This window comes from Monodelphis domestica, chromosome 2, assembly GCF_027887165.1.
Source record: "Monodelphis domestica isolate mMonDom1 chromosome 2, mMonDom1.pri, whole genome shotgun sequence".
NCBI lineage: Eukaryota > Metazoa > Chordata > Mammalia > Didelphimorphia > Didelphidae > Monodelphis > Monodelphis domestica.
In genome coordinates this window covers 417,575,301-417,596,531 of record NC_077228.1, presented here as the reverse complement: position 1 = coordinate 417,596,531, position 21,231 = coordinate 417,575,301, and the positions used below count along the sequence as shown (strand labels likewise).

General features: G+C 33.4%; 1 long non-coding RNA gene across 1 annotated transcript in view; it reads left to right on the top strand.

The window, feature by feature from the left end:
• The window catches only part of LOC107651193 (uncharacterized), a 71,051-nt gene extending 50,338 nt beyond the window's left edge, over window positions 1-20,713 (top strand). The window contains exons 3-6 of the long non-coding RNA XR_008916694.1: window positions 6,645-6,733; window positions 9,540-9,577; window positions 19,932-20,067; window positions 20,674-20,713. This is a non-coding gene — a long non-coding RNA (uncharacterized LOC107651193). The remainder of the gene's footprint in view (window positions 1-6,644; window positions 6,734-9,539; window positions 9,578-19,931; window positions 20,068-20,673) is intronic.
• The last annotated feature ends 518 nt before the right edge of the window (window positions 20,714-21,231 follow it).

Below are 21,231 nucleotides of genomic sequence, written 5' to 3'. Positions count from 1 at the left end.
TCTCCTCTAATTTTATATATGTATGTGTGTGTATATTTAAAGAGCAGATGTCTTATGGTCAAAAATAAACCTGAGATTCACGAAAGCATATATGAACTAAGAAAGAAATAGTATTATGTTTAGCCTTAAATAAACTTAAATATTATTCTAGTACAAATGTATTTGGTTTTAAAGCTTTTAAGTCATAAGCAATTTTGGCTACCAATTTCCATTCTGGAATTATAATAGGGGATTGTGAGACCTGAATAAACAAATGATGCACTGTGTGTATATACAAAAAACCAACACATGTATATAAAATATGCATGATATGTTATATTATTACACATGTAAACACATGTGACTAATTCAACACTCTACAAGTATAATATTTATGTATACTTATGACATATGCATATATAATATAGATATCACATATATATTATACAAATTTACATAATTTAAAATGTAGTATATATTTTTATGTAATGCATATATAAATACTCTATATTATACTTAACTCAAAATGATATGTACATATGCTTACATGTCTTGGGTAAATATATAATGTGATATATATGCAAATATATAATTAGAAGCACTATTAAAAGTTCATATGTACAAAATATATACATGTATGCATATATACTTTCACAAATATTTATATGTATACATATATTCACACATAATGATTATTGTCCTTACTCAAAATGGTTCAAAATGGAATGATGATGTCTTTTGACTCATGTAAATTGGATTTAAATGAGGTAAGGTTGCACAGGGTCACTGGTTGCACTCTCTCTTCCAGAGTCATCCAAATCTGTTGGCAAGACAAAAGTCAAGATGACTTAGGAGGTCTTGTGATGTGTTGGATGACCTTGACTTTTCCAAGTTCTAAGTGCTACACACTACTTGCTTCTGCCACCTTCATGGACACCAGAACAAATTTTTCTCATACTTTTTCCTAAGGGAGAGGTCTTCATATGTCTGGAGAAGATGCCCCTACCTGACTCACCAAGGGTTTTGAGTCCTGTCATTTATATTCAACCTGTTAAAATCCACTTGCTGACATGGTTTATTGGGGTATGACTGCTGCATATTGGAAATCTTGTGCCTTTGAACTACATTTCCCAGGAGCCCACTGACTTCCTGTCCTTATGTGCTGACATAGACAGGGGATAAATAGGGTGGTCTTCGCTAGCTCTCTTTCCTTCCTGGTCAGGACTTGTTGAAGTGGGATGTTTGAGCAGGTAAATTAGCCATGGGCATGTGGTTTTCTTATGTTACTTCTAGTGATCATTAATAAATCTTATAAAATATTATATTTTAAGTTATTGAATATTAATTTTAAATTTTACACTGCTCATGCCATAGCTTCTTGAAGCCATAGGGGAAATTTGGGTAGCAGGTAGACACCAAAGGAGTAAGACAGCCCTGAAAAGGTTTTGCCAAGTCCTCACACCAGAGATACTAGTCTTCCCTAAATACCCTACACATCTCATCATTCATTTTAAAATACATGTATACATTTATATATACACATATGCATATATTCACACACATGTATGTATATTTGTATATCCACATATTAACTTTATTATACACAAATACAGAAACAGGTCATATGTCTATGTCTATTCCTATCTATTTACTATAATTTATTTCTTCAATTGATTGGTAATTATTTCCCAGGAAAATCAGTATACTATTTTGTTTAATGTGTACCCTTTCCATGATTTAGAATGGTATTAAATATCAATAACTTTTCATATAGTGTTGTTTACACTTCCTCACATAACATATCCTATAAAATATGACTGTATTGTCAACTATTTCCTCCTAAATCAATGTTGATGAACAAGTCAAATATTTCATCTCTGCTCATCAATTTTGTTTTTTCAATGGTATTCCATCAGGGGAGTTCCCAAATCAAATAATTTGATTGAATAACTAAATGAATAGTATTTTTATTAAGTACCTACTATGTGCAAAGTACTGTGTTAAATACTGGGACAATATTTAGAAAAGCAGCAGAGATAGAATGTGATCTCAAGCTCATATATAGGCATTGAAGTTTTCATCCAAAAGCCAAATGGAAATGTCCCATGGTATTTAGGATGTCATGGAAAAGCATATGGCAATGAGTCTTCTTCAATATCATTTTCTTTCCAGGGGAGGAGAGAAAGAAAAGAAAGGGAAAAAAATAAGCATTTATATAGTGCATTCATGTTTCTGAGGCTATATTCAAATCCCTATATTTCTGACTACATTCACTACGCTACTTAGCTGCCACTGAGAAAATAATGTATTTCTGATTAGGAACTATTTGATAGTTCCGTGGTAAAACAAGCCTTTTATGGATTTTCCATTGGTATGATTTCTAGGATATTAGGGATATACTACCTTTAGATACAGTTGCCAAGTCAAATGCTCACAATAGTTCTTTCCCAGGATTTTTCAATGAGAGTTGTTTTAAAAGTTGTTTTAAAAAGTGTTTAAAAGAATACTCTTCAAGGTATTGCTATTTTCAGGGGTCTTGGGTTTACTTCCTCTTCAAAGGTAATTGGTCAGTGGTTAACATTGGTGGTTAAATGTAAATGGACCTCTTCTCCACAGGGATTGCTCTCTTCAATCCTGAAAATATGGTTAGTGATATGGGGTATTGCTGTTCTCAGGATTCTTAAATTCAGGTCCTGTGTTATTTCTCTTTGGATTGGGGGTTTGATGGTAATGATTTCACTAACTTGGTTTATGCCACTTCCTACCTGTCTCAGCTACTTCTTAGGAACGTGAGACATTTTAGATCACAGATTATATTTTCCTATGGATATTATAGGTCTGGCCTTTGTTAATCTCTTTGAGAAGATTAAGGTTCAATGGGGTACATTTGGACAAATTGAATGACTATTAGGAGACAAAGTTTTTTTTTCTTCCTACAGTCATAGGAGTTTCTTTTTGGAGAGATACTGAAAGAGTTGAGCATGGATTAGGAAGCACCCCTGAGTTTCAGTGGATTAATGTCTGTGCATACAAAAAGAGCAACATGTTTCTTCTGAACTGCTAATCATTTCCTTGGGACAGAGGCTTATTGTAATATTCTATGCTTTCAACCACAAAGAAAGTTCTTGGAACATGTTGTCATCACCATTCATGTAAAAGGAATGAAGGAACTTCTCAGGATTATAGTGAATGATGATGAGTAGTTACGTAGAATAATAGAAAGAAGTAGCAACAAAGAGTATTCAGAAATTTGGTTCCTATCCCTGTCTCCAAATCAGATTGCAAATAATTAATTGCAAGTCTTCCTATTGTGTAATCATAAACTGTCAGAACTGAAATGACATTTAAATATCCATCAGTACTTTATTTTTAAATGAGGCAAATAAGATGATAAAGCAGCATGTCCAAGGTAAAAGACCAACAGGTTTCACAATTATACTCAGATAAAAATATCAAGAACATTTTAGCATTCCTCCTTAAATGTGCCTTCACTACTTCTCTCTACAAAATATTCCACTGATATTCAGGCATTGATTTTAAGCCCACAAATCTTACTTTCTAAAATAAAAAAAATATTTTAAAAATATTTTGATATGTTTTTTTAATTTCTTTATAAGATCCATCTCAAAAAATGTATACCTCCAAAACAGATTTATGTAAGATCAACTGGGCTTCCTGTTTTGTTTTCATTTTTAGTTACCTTTTGTCTGAAATTAAGAAAGAAGTATTTTATACTAACAACATGGCAATGGGTTCAAGTCAAGAACACATATGATACCAGTGGAATCACGCGTCGGCCACGGGGGGTGGGAGGGAGGAAAAGAAAATGATCTTTGTCTTTAATGAAAAATGCATGGAAATGATCAAATAAAATACTATAAAAGTAAAAAAAAAAGAAAAAAATAAAGTGCTTACAAAAAAAAAGAAAGAAGTATTTTATATGTGATCACTCACTTCTAATGAGTCATGGAAACATGAAGGGTTATAACAAAATATAATAGAAGGGGAAAACAAGGGAAATTTCAATTCAATTCTATATTAGAAGAAAGATACTAGTGACAATCTTTATAAAATTAAGATTAGCATATGGGCTAATCGACTATAAATATACCAATGTCATTTTGAAAGAAAAAAATAATATATTAGTTAATCTATAAACAAGTGAGGCTACATTTAGTATTGAGCAAGATTCTGAGATTTTTTTTTGGTGAGCATCTCAAAAGGGAAGTGATAACCATTAAGTTCCAGTATGCTTTAATTAAAAACAAACCATTGAATACTACAATAATTTTTAATATTAATTTTTCAAACCTAGATTTTTATGAAGTAATTCAAAGTGAAGTGAGAAAAAGCAAGAGAATGTTGTTCAGAGTAACAACAGTTTATGATGATCAAGTATGAATGACTTAAGCATTATCAAAAGGTTATCCATCTCTATAGAAGGAAGTGAAAGAGTCTAAATACAAATTGAAGCATACTATTCTTCACTTTATTTCCTTCATGAGTTCTTCTCTAGTATAATCCATGTGTCTTATTTTGCAACATGACAAACATAAAAATATGTCTTGTACGATAAAATATGTACTACCTTTATCATATTACTTGCCTTCTTAGAAAGGCAGATGAGATGGAAAAGGGGGAAAGAACATGGATTGCAAATTGTAAGAAAATTATTATTAAAATCATAATGACATGTTATCTACAAATAAATAAATAAATATTATACTATTAGACTTAAATGTCACTGATACAGTCTATCTGCATTTTGGAAAATGCTTTAATAATATCTTATTTTGTAAGATAAAAAGAGATGTAATAGAACACTGGAGTCAAATATGGTACCTGCATACTGACTTAGAAAATCATCAATTAGCTTTACCTATGCTGTATTTTAGTTTTATATATTTTTCTTAAATATATCCCAATTATATTTTAATCTCTTCAGGTTGAATAAGGAAGCTTTGAAGACCACTTGTATAGTCCGAGATAAGAATGTATTGACTACTAGATCTCACACAAAATGTAAAATGAATTGATATTCACCTGTAATAAGATTTCTAATAAAATTCCCCAGTGACAGGTAAAGACATCAATTAATTCATTACTTAAGGCAAAAGGTGGAAGAGATATGATATACATTAGATCAATGATGCCAAACCTTTTAGAGATGAAGTGCCCAAACTGCAACCCTTACATAGCATGCGAGCCCCTGTACCTCATCCCATACAGGGGAAGGAGGAAGAGCTCCCATTGGGCTGCTAGACAGAGGAGCAAGTGATGTGAGAAATGTCCTCAGGCAGCACAGAGAGGGGAACATCATCAATAGAGTTGATATACCATCAATATTACCAACAATTTCTGAACTAAAAATACTTTGATTTAATTTATCAAAGTGTTGTGGATGACAGATACGTCAGATGCCTGGAAAATTAAATATCATTGTGTGTTAAGACATAGCTTCTAAGGAATAAGAGCAGACAAACCTTTTAGTCCCAATCTGGTTTGGTTGTAGAGTTGAAAAATCGATCCTTATTTTAATTACCTTCTCCTATCCCCCCCCCCAATTAACAAACACACACAGAGACAAAGATACATACAGATTTGAAATATAAATGAATGTCTTAACAAAATTGTGGTTGTCAATAGTCATAGGGAACAGACAAGAAAATGAATGGGTCACTACTCAAGAATGAAAGGTTAGAATGAATCATTATTGGGTTATAGAAGAAATCCAATCAGTATTTCTTTCCCTTACATGCTTCAGACAAGAAAGCCCTATAACCCTGAGGACCCCTGTGAACCAAAGGATGTGAAATATTAATGAATTGCCACCATGATAAACTATTAGGATTCATTGAAGTGAAGAGAGCAATAGAAACTTAATAGAGAGGTAAATTAATTATCTGATGCACATGGCTAATACTACAGGAGATCCATATCTACAACTTACACTAAGCCTAAAGTTGACAGGGCACATCAGGTAGATGTTACCCCCAAGGGACAAGTTAAGACTGAGGACAAGCAATCAACATATCTCTAAGAGATGGTAGTCAATCATTGCTAAACATAAGGTAAACATGCTGAGCAAGATGTTTTGTTAAACTTAAAACTATTTCACAAGATCATTGTATAAAATATTATTTGACCAGTGGAGAATTACTTTTTTATGAGAAGTAAATAACTGAAAGGTACCAAGAAGTCAGTCACAATTATAATCATATGATTCATTATTGTTACATGTAAATAAAAGTATATAATTTTCCTTTCTCGGAGACAAAAAAAAGGCTCTATAGGAACCAGGGGAATGGATTATAACTTATTACAGGTGGAGAAAGATCCTGAATAATTCTTACATACAAGGGACTTAAAAGAGAGTTTAAGAAGATGAAGTAGTAAAGAGTAAACATAAGTTTTCTGTTACTTCTCAGGTAATTATGAGGTTTTGTCAATTGATAAAAGTTCAGGGGGATTTCTAATTCAAGTTCTTTTGATGCCCATGACCCTGCAATAAACTTTTCTGGCTGTATTTATAAACATGTACACAAACATGCACAAAGTGGATAATTAAAACAATTCCTTGTATATATCCAATCAAACATCTAATTTCCTAGAGTACTCTAATTACCTGAAATGACTAATTTTTTTTTTACTTCATTTGTCTTCAGACACATTGTTCAAGACTTTTCATAGGTGAAGATCAATTCATTTTATTTTGTGTGAGATCTAGTAGTCTTGGCTCCTCTCGCTAAATAAGGTAATAATATTTTTAAGTGATTTCAGAGCATGTACAGGAAGTTTTTAGAATAAATAATTGTAGTATACTTTTCAAATTTCATCTTTAAAGAAATAAAATTAATGAATCTTTGCCTCAAGCTGAAGGAGAAATTAATTATCCAACTTGCAAAAAGCTATATATCAGGATATTTTCATTTTAATTCTCTGCTTTCCTGATCAAAGTACAAAGTAGACTAAATATATTCACAAAAAGCAAAGTTCCTATGAGTGTTTGGATTAGTGATAAATGTTTTCATAGTCTTCCTTGATAATGCTCATGAATAGGCAAATCTCAATAACGGGAAATTTATGCCAATATCAAATCTCAAGTATTTGCCTTTAAAGTTCATTACCTAGATCCTATTTTGGATATCCTGACTCTAAGTGATATGGAATAACACCTTGGATAAAACAAAAGGTGAGAAAAATAATCCCTATTCATAGATCTGATAGGCAAACTATTTCATGTTTTTCTAACTGGCTGATCATTTTAACCTTTATGTCTAAATTAAAATATATTCATTTTGACTTTATCTTGGTATAGGGCATGAGATATTGTTCTATACCTAGTTTCTGCCATACTCTTTTCCAGTTTTCCCAGAAATTTTGTCAGCTAGCGAGTTCTGTTCCCAAAAGCTGGGATCTTTGGACTTATCAAATACTTGATCACTATGGCCATTTACAACTATTTATTATGTCCCTAATTTCTTCTACTAATCCTCTATTCTATTTCTTAGAATATACCAGATTGTTTTTGTGATTACTGATTTATTGAAGAGTTTTTCTTTAATTCCCTTGATATGTTTGACCTTTTGTTCTTTGAGATGAATTTTGTTATATATTTTCTAGCTATATAAACTTTTCTGGTAGTTTGGTTAATTTTTCAATAAATAAATTAATTTCAGGAAGAGTTGCCATTTTTATTAGATTATATTATCCTACCTATGAGAGTTAACATTTTTCAATTGTTTAGATCTAATTTTATGTGAAGTATTTTGTAATTGCATTCATATAATTCCTGTTTTTGCCTTAGCAAGTAAAATACCAGGAATTTTATATTTTCTAGAATTATTTTGAATTGAGTTTCTCATTGTATCTCTTGCTACTTGACTCTGTTGGTAATATATAGTAATACTGATAATTTCTGTGTTTTTTTTATTTTGCAATTTGGCTAACTTTTCACTTACTTGAACTAGCTTTTTAGTTTATTATTTAGCTATTCCATTTTATCATCTGAAAAAAGTGATATCATCTGAAAAAAGTGATAGTTTATTGCTTACTTTTAAAATTCTTTCTGTTTTTATTTCTTCTTTCATTGATACATAGGGATTTTTATCATTGTCACATTTTAGTCATTTATCATTTAATCAAAGCCAAAGTTAAGTCCCTTTACAATGAGTTCCTTTCTTAAAGATTTTTACTCATCTTCTGTACCCAGTCTATCTCATCCACTGTCATTCTTGTGACTAATAAACATATTTTGCACTGGAGAATCTTTCAATTCAACAAAATATTTGATATGAGATTATAGGTCATCAGAACAGTATCAAATAATTTAACTTTGTCTGGAAAAGAAGTGCATCAGAATATATACACACTTGTTCACAGCAATATTTTTTTAGTTTAGAATAAATCTACTATCATATTATAATCACTCCATAAAAGAAAATTCCATTAATATTTAGACAATGTAGAAGTGGCACTATAATTATGGCTTTACAATCATTCCAAAGTATCCAAATAAACCATTTATCTATTATGTCTCAAGAAACATGTAGAAAAATGATAAAAATTTCAGTGTGAAATGATTTGCATGGCTTTCTACCTACACTAGTGGAATGTGTACCTATGTCAGTTTGGCTAAGGATACATATAATCATGCAGTCTAAAAACAGTTCAATTCAACAAACTCTCATTAATACTTACTTAATTTTGAATGCTTTCACTCATAAGGGAAGGTCTGTTTAAGGGTATATAAACAGGTGATGAAATGTGTTAACATATTGGGGAAGGCAGGATGTCCATTTTGGCTCAAGTATAGATTATGCAGACAATGATATGGGATAAGCTTAGAAAATTAAGGTGGAGTCAGATTTTTAAGAGCTTTAAACAAAACACATAGAAAGAAATTGGCAGAATTTGTGTTTTATCGTACAGACTTTGTTTGAATATCCTTGGGATTCCTTGCATTTGAGTATCCTTGAGAGTCCTTGAACAGCAGAATGACTTAATCAGACAAGTTCAATCCCTGTGTTCATATCTATCTGCTGCATTTAAAACAATAAGTTACATGGAGAAATGGAGTTAGGAAGGCGTAAGTTGAACAGTTGATGAGGATTGAAAAATGATAGTAACAGGAATATAAGCAGTCCAAGTACACTTACTACTACTTATCTATCTTATATCATCAAGAGACTGAAAAGTTTTCCTCTATTTTTACCTATGTGTTCTTTATGAGACTATACAACTGGAGTCAACTAATTACTCAAAAAATTCATCTGATTAAGAACAAAGTTAAACTAACTGAATTTCTATAAAGCCATGCTTAGCACAAATGGATATAATATATATTGAGATATATTAACTAAAGAGTCTCTATTCACCAAATGAGTATTCAAAGATGTATCTGAAGTCACTTAGAAAGCTGTTTTCTGAAATAGAACACTAAAGGGACCTTCACCTATAAAGGTAGTCTCAAAAAAAAAAAAAGATTCTTAGAATAAGTCTATAAATTTTTTTTCATGGTTTTCTCTCTTTCATGAGTTGTTTTTTTTCCCTCCTCCTAGACTGCTCCCTTTCTTGATCCTTCCCTGAAAAGTTCATTGTAAGTAATGTGGATACTCAAAGACTAAGTGTATTTGAACTGGGTATTGACGTGATGAAACTTGCTCATTGGTATTATTATTTTGGCAGCTGTGAGTCAGAAATACTAGAGGAGACAAAGACTAGAGACAGGGAGACCAATTAGGAAATTATAATGTCAAGGAGATAATAAAGAGTTATTAGAATAGGTTTGTAACTATAGAAATGGAAAGAAGATAGCTATGTGAAGTAGTAGATAAAGCAATGGACATGGAATCAAGAAGAGAAGCTCAAATTTTGTCCAACAGTTACTAGCTGTTGTGATCCTGAGTAAGTCATTTAACTTCTGTTGGTTTCAATTTCCTGATGTTTTTTTAAATTTTAAAATGAGGGTAGCAATAACAACTAAATCCTAGGGCTGTTGTGAAGGTAAAAGGACACAATATTTGAAATGTGCTTTGTAAACTTTTAAATTATATTTAAGAGATACCTATCATTATTATTAATTATTATTATTGATACTACTAATAATTGCTATCTGGAGAAATAAATAACAAAATGCTTCAGTATATTTTCCAAGAAATCCTCCCAAAAAACCCTGAAAATGAATAAACAAGAACAATTACTACTACCACTAAAGATAGCCACAACATTTTTTGTGGAAAGTTTTAGAAGGATTTGGTAATGATTGGATATAGGGAATGAGGGAGAATGGAATGTCCAGTACAACCTAAAGAGTGTAAGTGTAGATGAATAGTAGAATAGTCATAAGGCAGCATTTTATTTCATTTAAAAAAATTTTTAAAAACCCTTATCTTCCATCTTGGAGTCAATACTGTGTATTGGCAATGGGGGTTAAATGACTTGCCCAGAGTCACACAGCTAGTAAGTGTCTGAGTCCAGATTTGAACCTAGGACCTCCCATCTCTAGGCCTGGATCTCAATCCACTGAGCCACCCAGCTGCTCCCATAAGACAGCATCTTAACACAGATCTATGGAACACCAAGATCTCCACTCAATCTATGACACAAAATTTCTTATTTTTTAGCAAAATATTTCCCAAATACCACAAAGCAAGAATATTGTAAAGTGACTAAACCCATAGAAACCACAAAGATGTTCTATTATAAACTAAGTTATCAGTTAATCATTCTCACATTACTAGTTTTATTTAACACAATGATAATTCATATAGCATATAACAATGACAAAATATTTCATATAGCAGAGATATGAAATAGGGGAAATATACAAACTAAAAATCAACAAATGTTACAAAAATGTCAAAAAACAATATCCTTATATTTGACCTCACCCCAGCATTTTTGCCATCTTAACCTTGGGAATGTTTAGAACTAGTTTGGCTTTTACAAGAACAGTCATGATAGATGAAACTTCAATTATTTGTTTTATTTGTGTTCTTTTTGATAAAACTGTAAGATAAGAGGATCAGATAGCTCTAAAAACATGTTATACCTAGACTGAGCAATATGTTCGCTGAGTTTCTTGTGATATTCATGAGTATAACGATAGAGATGAAGGCTATTCAGAATCCAGTTTATTTGATATGGGGTTGGTTAAATGACCAAACAAAGAAAGGTATTATAAATGGGTGCATGACAATTTGGAGGAAAGCCAATAGTGAATAGCCTAAGGAATCTGTTTCCATTATTTATTGTGAATAACTTGGATGAAGGTTTAGAAAGAATACTTATCAAGTTTGCAGATGACATAAAAATGAAAGGTATCTCATAAGCTGTATATCATAGTTAGGATCCCAATGTTTCTCAACCACCTAGAAGTCTAACCTGAGAGGATGAAATATAATATGGCTAAATATAAAATTCTTAGGACCACAGAAACTCAGAATTGGAAATGATTTCAAGAACCAAGCTCCCCATTCTGTCTTTGAATATTAATCCCTTCTAAAAATAGCTGACAAATAATCATGTAGACTTTGACTAAAAACTTCCACAGAAGGGGTACACTAATCTCCCAAGGTAGCATATCCATTTCTACTCATGGCTAGTTTATGTTTGCAATGATACTACCAGGTTACCTCCCCAAAATAACTAGGCTTTTGCCTCACTCCCATGTTCTGACTCTAGGCATGGGCTCACAATTGAAGTTCTGCCTACAATCTAAATTTTAGACTCTTCTATTTTGATATTTTGCCATTTGAACCATTGTATTAGCATTTCCTTTAACCCAGACTCATGTTGGTCCAAGTACAATAACTTCCAAGAAAAAAATATTTTACAGTCTAACTCACCAAAGGTCCCAATGACAGGGGTGGGTGAGTGGGATAAATGAAAGAAAAATATAGATATGGAATAATACGGACAAAAGCAAGCAGCACACTGAATAAATTCACACCTTCACCCTTCCAATAATTACACTACGTCTAGCAATGCAGACAAAACTTAAGTCTGGAATAAAACATATTGTTTGGATCATGAGATATGCAGGGCTTTCTCAGTGTAGAAACTATAAATTCCACTGCAGGTGGTCACTGAAAAGCATTCCATTCAGACCTCTTCTAGGTGAGTACTCATCCATTTAACTCACATAGAGTATTTGAGTTAGAATTCCATTTTGTCTTCTTTGTTTTTTCCATCCCTGACATTGTCTGAGGCTAAAAGTTAGCCCTTCAAATCGTAGTCATTTGAAGTAGTTTTCAGAGCACTGAAGTTCAGTTTAAACTAAAATCCTGATGTATTTTACATGCTGTATTAATATTTGGAAGTAGTTTGGGGACTGTGTCAAACTGATTTACCTCAGAAGGCAAGGATAACCATATTTTAAATGATGTCTCCCCTTCTTAGTAGAACCATGACCTCTCTAAACTTTTGCAATTATAAAGTACATTTGTGAATTCTTTTTGGAAATAGTCATATAAATATACATGCATATGCCGAGCTGCTGGAGGGATTTTGGACTGGGTTTGAACCTTTTACTCATGGTATATAAGTACTTCTACTTCAAAAGATATAAGGGAGAACAAGAAAAGAGATGTAATATTGATCCATAAATATTTAATAAGATAGAAAGAGAGAGCACAGAATCTCATGGTCAAACGGAAATCAAATCCATCTCTTTCACTACCTCAACAAGGCTGACCTAACTAAATGGTCATCTATCCTTTACTCTAAAGGGTAATGCCTCCATTTTTGGATGATTCTATTTGTATTAAATTTTCCTTCTTCCACTTATTCTTCCATAAAGCCAATTTAAATCTGGCTAATACCAACTTTTATCCTTCTGTTGTGGGGGGTGAGCAGGTGCAGATGTGTAACCCTGGGGATACCTTTTGCAAAAATGTAAGACTCCATAACCTAGCCTAAAAACAAAAAGAGAAATTTATTAATTTAGGTAGTAATGTTGAGAATGGCCAGGAGGATAGCAAGGTGGAACAACAAGATGGGGAGCAGTTCCCTGGGAGGACAGCATGGATGGAAAAGCTGTCCCCCAGACAACATCAGTTCTGGGGATTTTATACTTTTTACAACAGAGTGTTGGTCACTCAGGCATTTGGTGAGGTTGGGTGATCATCTGATTGGGGTCTGCCTGGAGACATAAAGATTCCTTGATCAAGGTGTAGCCTGGAGGTGCATCTCTCTGTCCATCTTAAATCTAGAGATCAATCAAAGGAGGACAATCATCTCAGGACCCTAGAGGGGTCATTGGATGTTTTTAGGCTCAGAGTCACAAGGATGTAAGGGAGCAAGGGAATTTCCCTAATGATAGTTTGCCTGAGTTTCTGGGGATACAATGCCCATGTTGCTTCCACTATAGCTTTTTCTACCATTCTGGTACCAAAAATTAAAAAAAAAAGAAATGAATCTCTATTAAATATGATAACTATGCAAATACTTTTAAGACTGATACCAGGACACTCCTTTGTCTTCTCTATCCTCAATATCGCTAGTTCCTTGTACTGATTGTCATTTGATACAGTCTCAGTAGCCTTATTACTACCCTGGCTGTCCTTCTCTGGATGCTACTCAGCTTGTCAACATTTTTTTTCTAAAATGTACCACCAAAAACTGAATGCAAAATTCCATTTGTATTCTGATCAGGACATAGAATAGAAAGACTGTCACTTCTCTAGTCTTAGAGGCTATGATAATAGATGAAGCCTAAATAGGTTATACAATTAAAAATATGAAATCCCAGTTCAAACCATTTAATAATGAATTCATATCACTTTGCACTGTACCATGACACTTTTCAATCATTTATGGTATATCTATATATATATATAGAGAGAGAGAGAGAGAGATATATAACCAAAGATATGATTCCTGCCATTAATGAACCCAAAATGAAGATAAGAAGATGAGCTATATATCTGAAAGGAAAGAACAAAATGCTTTTGTGAAATGAACATGAACATGAAGGCAGATGTTCTTAATCTTTTTGGTGTCATGGAACCATCTGGCAAACTGGAAGTCTATGGATACCTTTATATAGTTATATTTTTAAATAAATAAAATATATAAGATTATAAAGAAAACCAATTATTTTGAAATAGCTAATTTTTTTTTAATTTTATGCATCCTACATTACGGTTAAATACTGTTGGGTTTATATATTTTCCTTACATAGACCAGCCTTGGATGCTGGCCTACAGATCTGAAGCAGGTAATTCATATTCCACTACACTGCATCATCTTGGCACAGAGACAATCTCAAGTCTTCTAAGGCTTTGCCAGCAGTGTTAAAGTCATGGCAGGCTTTTCCAAAGTGCATTCCTTATCTCAATTTCATTTTTTTCTGGTATGCTACTACTCATTCCTGGAATATACTCTCTCCTTAAACTAATTTAAAATCCTATTAATATTCAGTTTATATACTATAGAAACTGTGAGAAGACTTCCCCAAATTATCAACTGTTGTCTTCCTTTTTTTAACATGTTCTATTTCCCCAGTAGCATATAAGTTCCTTGAGGCGCTGAGAGCATGGGTTGTGTTTAATTTTTGCCTCTAAATTTCCAGTGCCAAGCATTTAGCCTTGCACATAGTAGGAATGTAATACATTCTCCTTCATTGGAACATACAATAACTTGATTCAGAGTTCAACTCCATTCACCCTATTTTGGTAAGTGAGGAAACTAAGGCCCAAGGAGGTTAATGGACTTGTGCAACATCATCCAGGTATAAAGTGTCAACCTTTAAAACCAAAGAACCCCAAAAGTAGTTAGAAAGAAAAAGTCTTTGATCAGGACAAGGAAGACAATGCTCCAGTCAGCCACTTCACAGAGTTCTGTGCTAGATACCACAGGGAGATAAATCTCTGGCACTCAAGGAATATTATTTTTTGGGAAAAGCACCTTGAAAGTAGATTTTCCCATGAATTGAAGAACTTGGGGTCTTATATACATTGATTGGGAATAAAGGACAGAAAGGTTTAAAAGATAGGTTTACAATGGACACAGGGAAAGTATGATTCCAGCCCAGGCTGGAGTCCCTGGAAGATGCCTCTAAAACAAGGAAAGAAACTTCTAAGACAAAAGGGCACTTAAGATTTGAGTATTTCTATCATTCCTCTTTAGGGTGTTTAATGGATGCTTGGTGGTTCCTTGTTCAGTCTAAGGCAAAGGTCAGTCTGAGACTTTCCCCAAAGTAAGTTCCCATGGGACAGGGGCAAACTTGGGGATTCCATAAACAAAGCTGACAAGATCAGAAGCAGGATTTGAACCCAATTCTCTGGCCCTTTAGTCAGTGTTTTTTGTTTGTTTGTTTGTTTGTATTGTTGAATAGCATATAATAAAATATATTATTCTGAAAAAGTATTGTTATACTTAAGAAGAAAAGATATATACTTGAATGACAACAAAACTTTATCTAGTTTCTATTAGCTACATGGCACTTGCCATGATATATCCAGAATACACCATAAAGAGATGTATATTAGTCATGTATTCATGAATAATTTAAAGATATAGTGTTTTTTTGAATAGTGTCAACTGTGTTTTTAGAACCCCTAAGTTTGTCCTCATTCCTTGAGAACTTGCCTTAAGGGAAGTCTCAGACTGATTCAGGCTCTGACTGAACAATAAACTTGTACAAAAAAAGGACATAATGATCCCAGTTTAGGTAAGATTAGTAGATAATCAAATCTTAACTACCCTTTTTGTGTTAGAGGTTTCTCCCTTTGTATCAGAGACCTCTCCCAGGTAGCCAAGCCCCTGGCTAAAATCATCCTTTTCTATCCACTGTAGAGCAGGGAGCCTCCTAGGACCCCTCTTTTCCTTGAGTTCATTGTAAAGCTAATCAATCATATTTCCCTGTCCTTTGCTCCCCAAAAGGTATATCAGCCACCCCAAATTCTATTACTCTTTGGGAAATGTCCTTTGGTGGTATGTTTTCCCAGAGATATGGTTCCCAGAGTCTCAGAGCTTTGGCTCTGTGTTGTATAAAGTGTTTGACTCTCTGTGCACTTGTCCTGATTAAAGACTTGGTCTTCCCAACTACTTTAGTGGTTCTGTGTTTTTCAGAGTTGACAATAATAATGGCATTAAAAGCAAAAGACAGATCAATGTAGGATGTTAGACTGGGAAGATTACAAGGAGAAGTTGCCTCCATCTAGGTGCAAAAAAGAACTAATCTGATCTGGGTTTTCAGAGAATGCAAGAGGACATTGAAGAAAAAAAAAAGAAAAATATGGGTAAGAATGAGCTTAGTGTGTATTGGTAAATAACAGCAGCAAGAAAGATGGGAGCAATTGCCAATGTACCTGAACTCCAAGAAAAGTTCCCTTTAGAGGAAAAAAACAGTTAGCTTTTCCTAAAGTTATAGAAAAGGAGAAGGAAGTAGAAATAGTGACAGAGTGATGTTCAATGACAATGAAGGCTATGGAGATCAATCTTTTCAATAAAGTAAGATGTAAACTTATCTGTCATAAATGGCAGAGGAGTATAAGAGAAGGAAAAAATTAAAGGACTCAGGCTTGGAACAGCTGTGGGGAGTGAACCAGGGAATTGAGGTCAGAGCCAAGCTGTAGCTGGAAAGAAAATGCTTGCAATAGGCCAGGTCTATTCAGTTAGGTGATTTTTCTTTAGCATCATTCTAGCCCTCCCTCTGATGAACCTTTTACGAGTTCCAAATGGACATGTTCAATCCAGTGGAATCATTTAGTAATTTCATCTTGTGAAAGAAAAATATAATTAGATGTTTATTGATTAATGAGTTTCCATAAAAAGCCGAAGTGAATCAGACCTGGAACATTCAGGCTACTCTTTTAGGTTCTTGTTGGAACCTGAGAGGAAAAAAAAAAAGTATTTAAAAAATGAATTAAAATGTAGAGTGATTTTTTTCCTTATCTTTAAATTAAATGTAATTTCTCTCTTGCCATCTTCATAAACACACTTCTCTCTGCATTGAATAAAACAGCTTAAAGAAAAATAAATAAAATAATCAAAATCATTTTACTCTGACAGGTATAATTTAGAACTTTAATATTTTAAAATAATTACCTGAGAAATTAAAATTTTTAATTAATTATGAATTTAATGGAATTGGAGGAGTCTTCTGAATTTTATGAGGTGATAAATATAAGGGGGAAAGACCTACTGGACCATGAGGTGTTCATACCAAGCCTCTTGAGGGACTTACAATTTGATTTGGAAATTTTACTGAAGTAACATCAATACCTCAAAACATGTATTGTCAACATGGAAATCTAGAGATCCCCCAGTTTATTTAGTTGGGAGGTAGAAACTCCAGGTTTTGACCTTGTCACAGGAAAGGTTTCCCCCTGAGGGAAGGTCCCTCTTAACCAGACAATAGACATCCACTTCAGGTGGGGAGGTAAATCCCAACCAAAGTCAAGTAGCTCTTTTGTCTCCAGAAGCTTTTCCCAGTATATCACACCCTCCTTCTGAGGATCAAACTAAGGACCTTCAGCTCCCGAGACTGACTCGCTACCTACTGCGCCAAAGCTGAAGTGGATTTTGTCTGGTGAAGTGGGACCTTCCCTCAGGGGGAAACCTCTCCTGTGACAAGGTCAAAACCTGGGGTTTCTACACTCAAACTAAATAAACTGTGAATCTCTAGATTTCCATGTTGACAGTATATAGAGGGAAATAGATATAATTATTGACATGGGCACTGTACCCCAGAAACCCAGGTGAACTATTGTCAGGGGAACTCCCTTGTTGTTTTTCCTGACTCTGAGACTAAAAACATCCAATGACTCCTCTAGGGTCCTGAGATGGCTATGTTCCTTTGATCATCCTCTAGATGGACAGAAAGATGCACCTTCAAGCCACACCTCGATCCTATCAGACATCTGTTTGTTTCCTAAAACTAAGGAATCTTTATGTCCCCAGGCAGACCCCAGTATGATCACCCCACCTCATGCCTGAGTGACTAGTAACTCTGTTTTAAAGAGTATATAATCCCCAGAACTGATTTCAACTGGGGGACAGTCTCTCTATCCATGCTGTCCCCATGGGGGAACAGCCTTTCCTTTCATGCTGTCCTCCCAGGGAACTGCTCCCCACCTTGCTGTTCTACCTTGCTATCCTCCTGGCCACTCTCAACATTACTTTCTAAATTAATAAATCTTTTTGTTTTTAAGTTAAATTTTGGAGTCATTGCATGCTTGCAAAAGGCATCCTTCCTGAACCCCAAGATATCCTTCCTGCCCATAACAATTATGGTGCACAAATATTCAGTGTGAGAGAGGAAATTCAGAATCTTAGTGTAGGGACAACAAAGATATTCATTATCTTCTTCCTCTTAAGGTATGACAATTCACCCAGTTGAAAGGGCATGCTGAGGAAATGTTAGACTGATTCTCAGAAAGTGGATGATCTTCCCTCTCTAAGGTCTCTTTCCCTGGTTATCTGCCCTAATTAACTGTCTAAGAGAGAGAATCTTCTTGATTGTTGTTGTTGTTGTTTAAGAGCCATTTGGCAGATTGGCAAAGGGCAATTCTGTCCCAGAATAGCATTTTAAAGCCATAAGATTAATATGATTATAAACTAAGCCAATTATTTTGAAATAAAAATCATTTCCAATCCAAATTCAAAAACTTCCCAAGATATATTCTATGGAACCCATATTACTAACCCCTGGATCCTAATCATGGACTTGTATGGATTTATTCCACAACCATCAACTCTTAAGATACTAATCTGGGAAATCCTGTTTTTTCTTGAATTTCTCTTTTCCTGAGCATAGGTAAGGCTATTGATAACCAATAATAATTTATAAAATTTTATATAGTGATGCTTATAAACATTTATATGTTGATTCTTACTACTCTGATTGTTGGGTATTATTGTTATTTTCAATCTATTGATGATAAAACTGAGGTTGAGAATGACTTACTCATGGTCACACAACTAGTAAATATGTAAAGGAGGATGTCATGATCCTACATTCAGTAAACTCTCTACAGAATATTACCTATTTTTAATGGAGGTATTTTATACAGAAACAAGCAGGAATATGTAGATACTGCATAAAAAGTTTTACCTTCAGTAAAGAACCAATAAAATAATAAAATCGTAACAATAATGATACATACTAAAGTTCTACCTTACCCCTATGTTTCATACTCTATCAGATCTATACCTATATCTATGTATATATATAGATATCTATTATATACTTATATCTATCTGTACCTATCCATCTACCTATAGTTTCCTTATAAATTTTAAGTATGTATGTTTAACAAATGACTAGAAAAATTATGCAGGACAAATATTTAATTTTAATAAACATTATTCACATTTTCTCCATTCTTTTCTTGAGGCTATCAATTAACCAACAAATTATGTATTGATATATCCCATTTGCCAACTTCTCAAATATGAATTATTGTAATGAATATCTAACTATCAGCTTTTGTAAGCCAGTTTCAACTGGCTCCACATTTCCTTGTACCCTGGCTTCTCCAAGCCATCAAATATATATTGTTGACTTTGCTTTCTCACAATGCTTTTCTTTGGGATTTTTTAGTTTATTTTTTTGTCATAGTAACCTAATATTTGCATTGGGGTATATTTTATTTAATTCGCATGGTGTTTACATAGGAAGTTTACTGATCAATCCTAAAATCTAAATCTGCTTTGCTACTTTCAGATGGTAAACTATTTTACCTGAGACTTTCAACAAGAAAAAAAAAAAGAATTGAACTTATGTAGGATGCACTCCCCTTGGAAATTTGCTCTAATTTTCTACCAGTGACAAAACCATGGCACCATTATTTTGTAATAAAAGTATTCAAGTTGGCTTCCTGTTTGTATTATTGCATATTGTGTATAAAATAATATTATTAAAATGACAAAGTAAAATACTATTACACTTTCTAATTTTGTAATATTCCATGTAAATGGTATCTCTGGTCCCACTTTCATAGGATCCTATTCTCCTCAGGGCAACACTGTTGGGTTTACATCCACATCCAATCAAGATTTCTGGATTCTTCTATTCCCATGACTTCTGCTCTTGGCCACAACTGTAAGACCTGGTTATCAGAAATCTACCTATAACAGGTGAGGGGAGAATTTTGGAAATTTAGTCTTCAAACTTCCTGCCTCTCAGGGCTCCTTGTTATATTTATTTACCTAATTAAGTAATTATTCTAAGACAAGGAAGACTTCAGGTGCTAGAGTCAGAAAATATATTGTCCTTTATTTTCAATAAAAGTCATGTAATTTTCAAAACTCACATACCAATAGAATTTGGGATGACTACTAATAGGATTTCATTATTTTATAAGAAATAATGTATTAAATCTATATTTCTCACATTTCTTTGGAGGGCAAGTCTCAAGGAGAGAAATAAGATATAAAGAAATAAGTAAAATGTGCTATGAATATAGAGGAGAAAGTTATATTGTACATCACAAGTAACATTTGAAGCTACAATATTTCAGATCTTTTTAATAAGGCTAGGCTTACATAGGGGTAATGAGGCTGGAAGTCTAGGATGAAAGACAGGAAAAGAGACAGAACAGATTAACTGGCAAAGTTAATATATACTCTCTGCAAAAGAGAAATCTCTAGAGTCATGATTCCTGTGTTGAACAAGTCTTCTAGAAACTTTCAAGAACTGGATTGAGTCATAATTGATTTTTCTCTGTTTACTATATTCCCCAGGTGAAAAGTTAATGAACCAAAGCCAGAGCATAAGAAAAGGTGAGATTATTTAAAAGATTCTGATCAAAATATCATTCATGTGGATCAGGGAAAGAACCTTAATACTATAGGGGGGGGATATCTTACTATCCTAAACCATATAGAAGTAAAGAATTGTTGCCTTAACATACATGCATGCTCACATGGATAGTTTATGTATAATGGCACAACTTTACAGTAAACATTCAAGGCAATGTTTGTGCTTGCTTATATATCTTTTAGGACTCAAAGGGATCATAGATATTAATTATTCTAATGCCCCTAATTTTACAAATGAGGACACAGATGCCCAGATAGTTCCAATGATTTGGCCTAGATCAGGAATAAATGATTAACTAGTAAATTATAGTGCAAGAATTTGAACACAGATCTTTTGACTTTATCTTAAAAAAAAAGTATTCATGAGCATATGTGAGCCTATAGCAATCTTGTTTATCCTTCAAATACCTATTGAATTGTCATTACTACTTCCCTAGCCTCTTTCTATGTGACTTTGATGGATCTGTACTAATAAAGAAA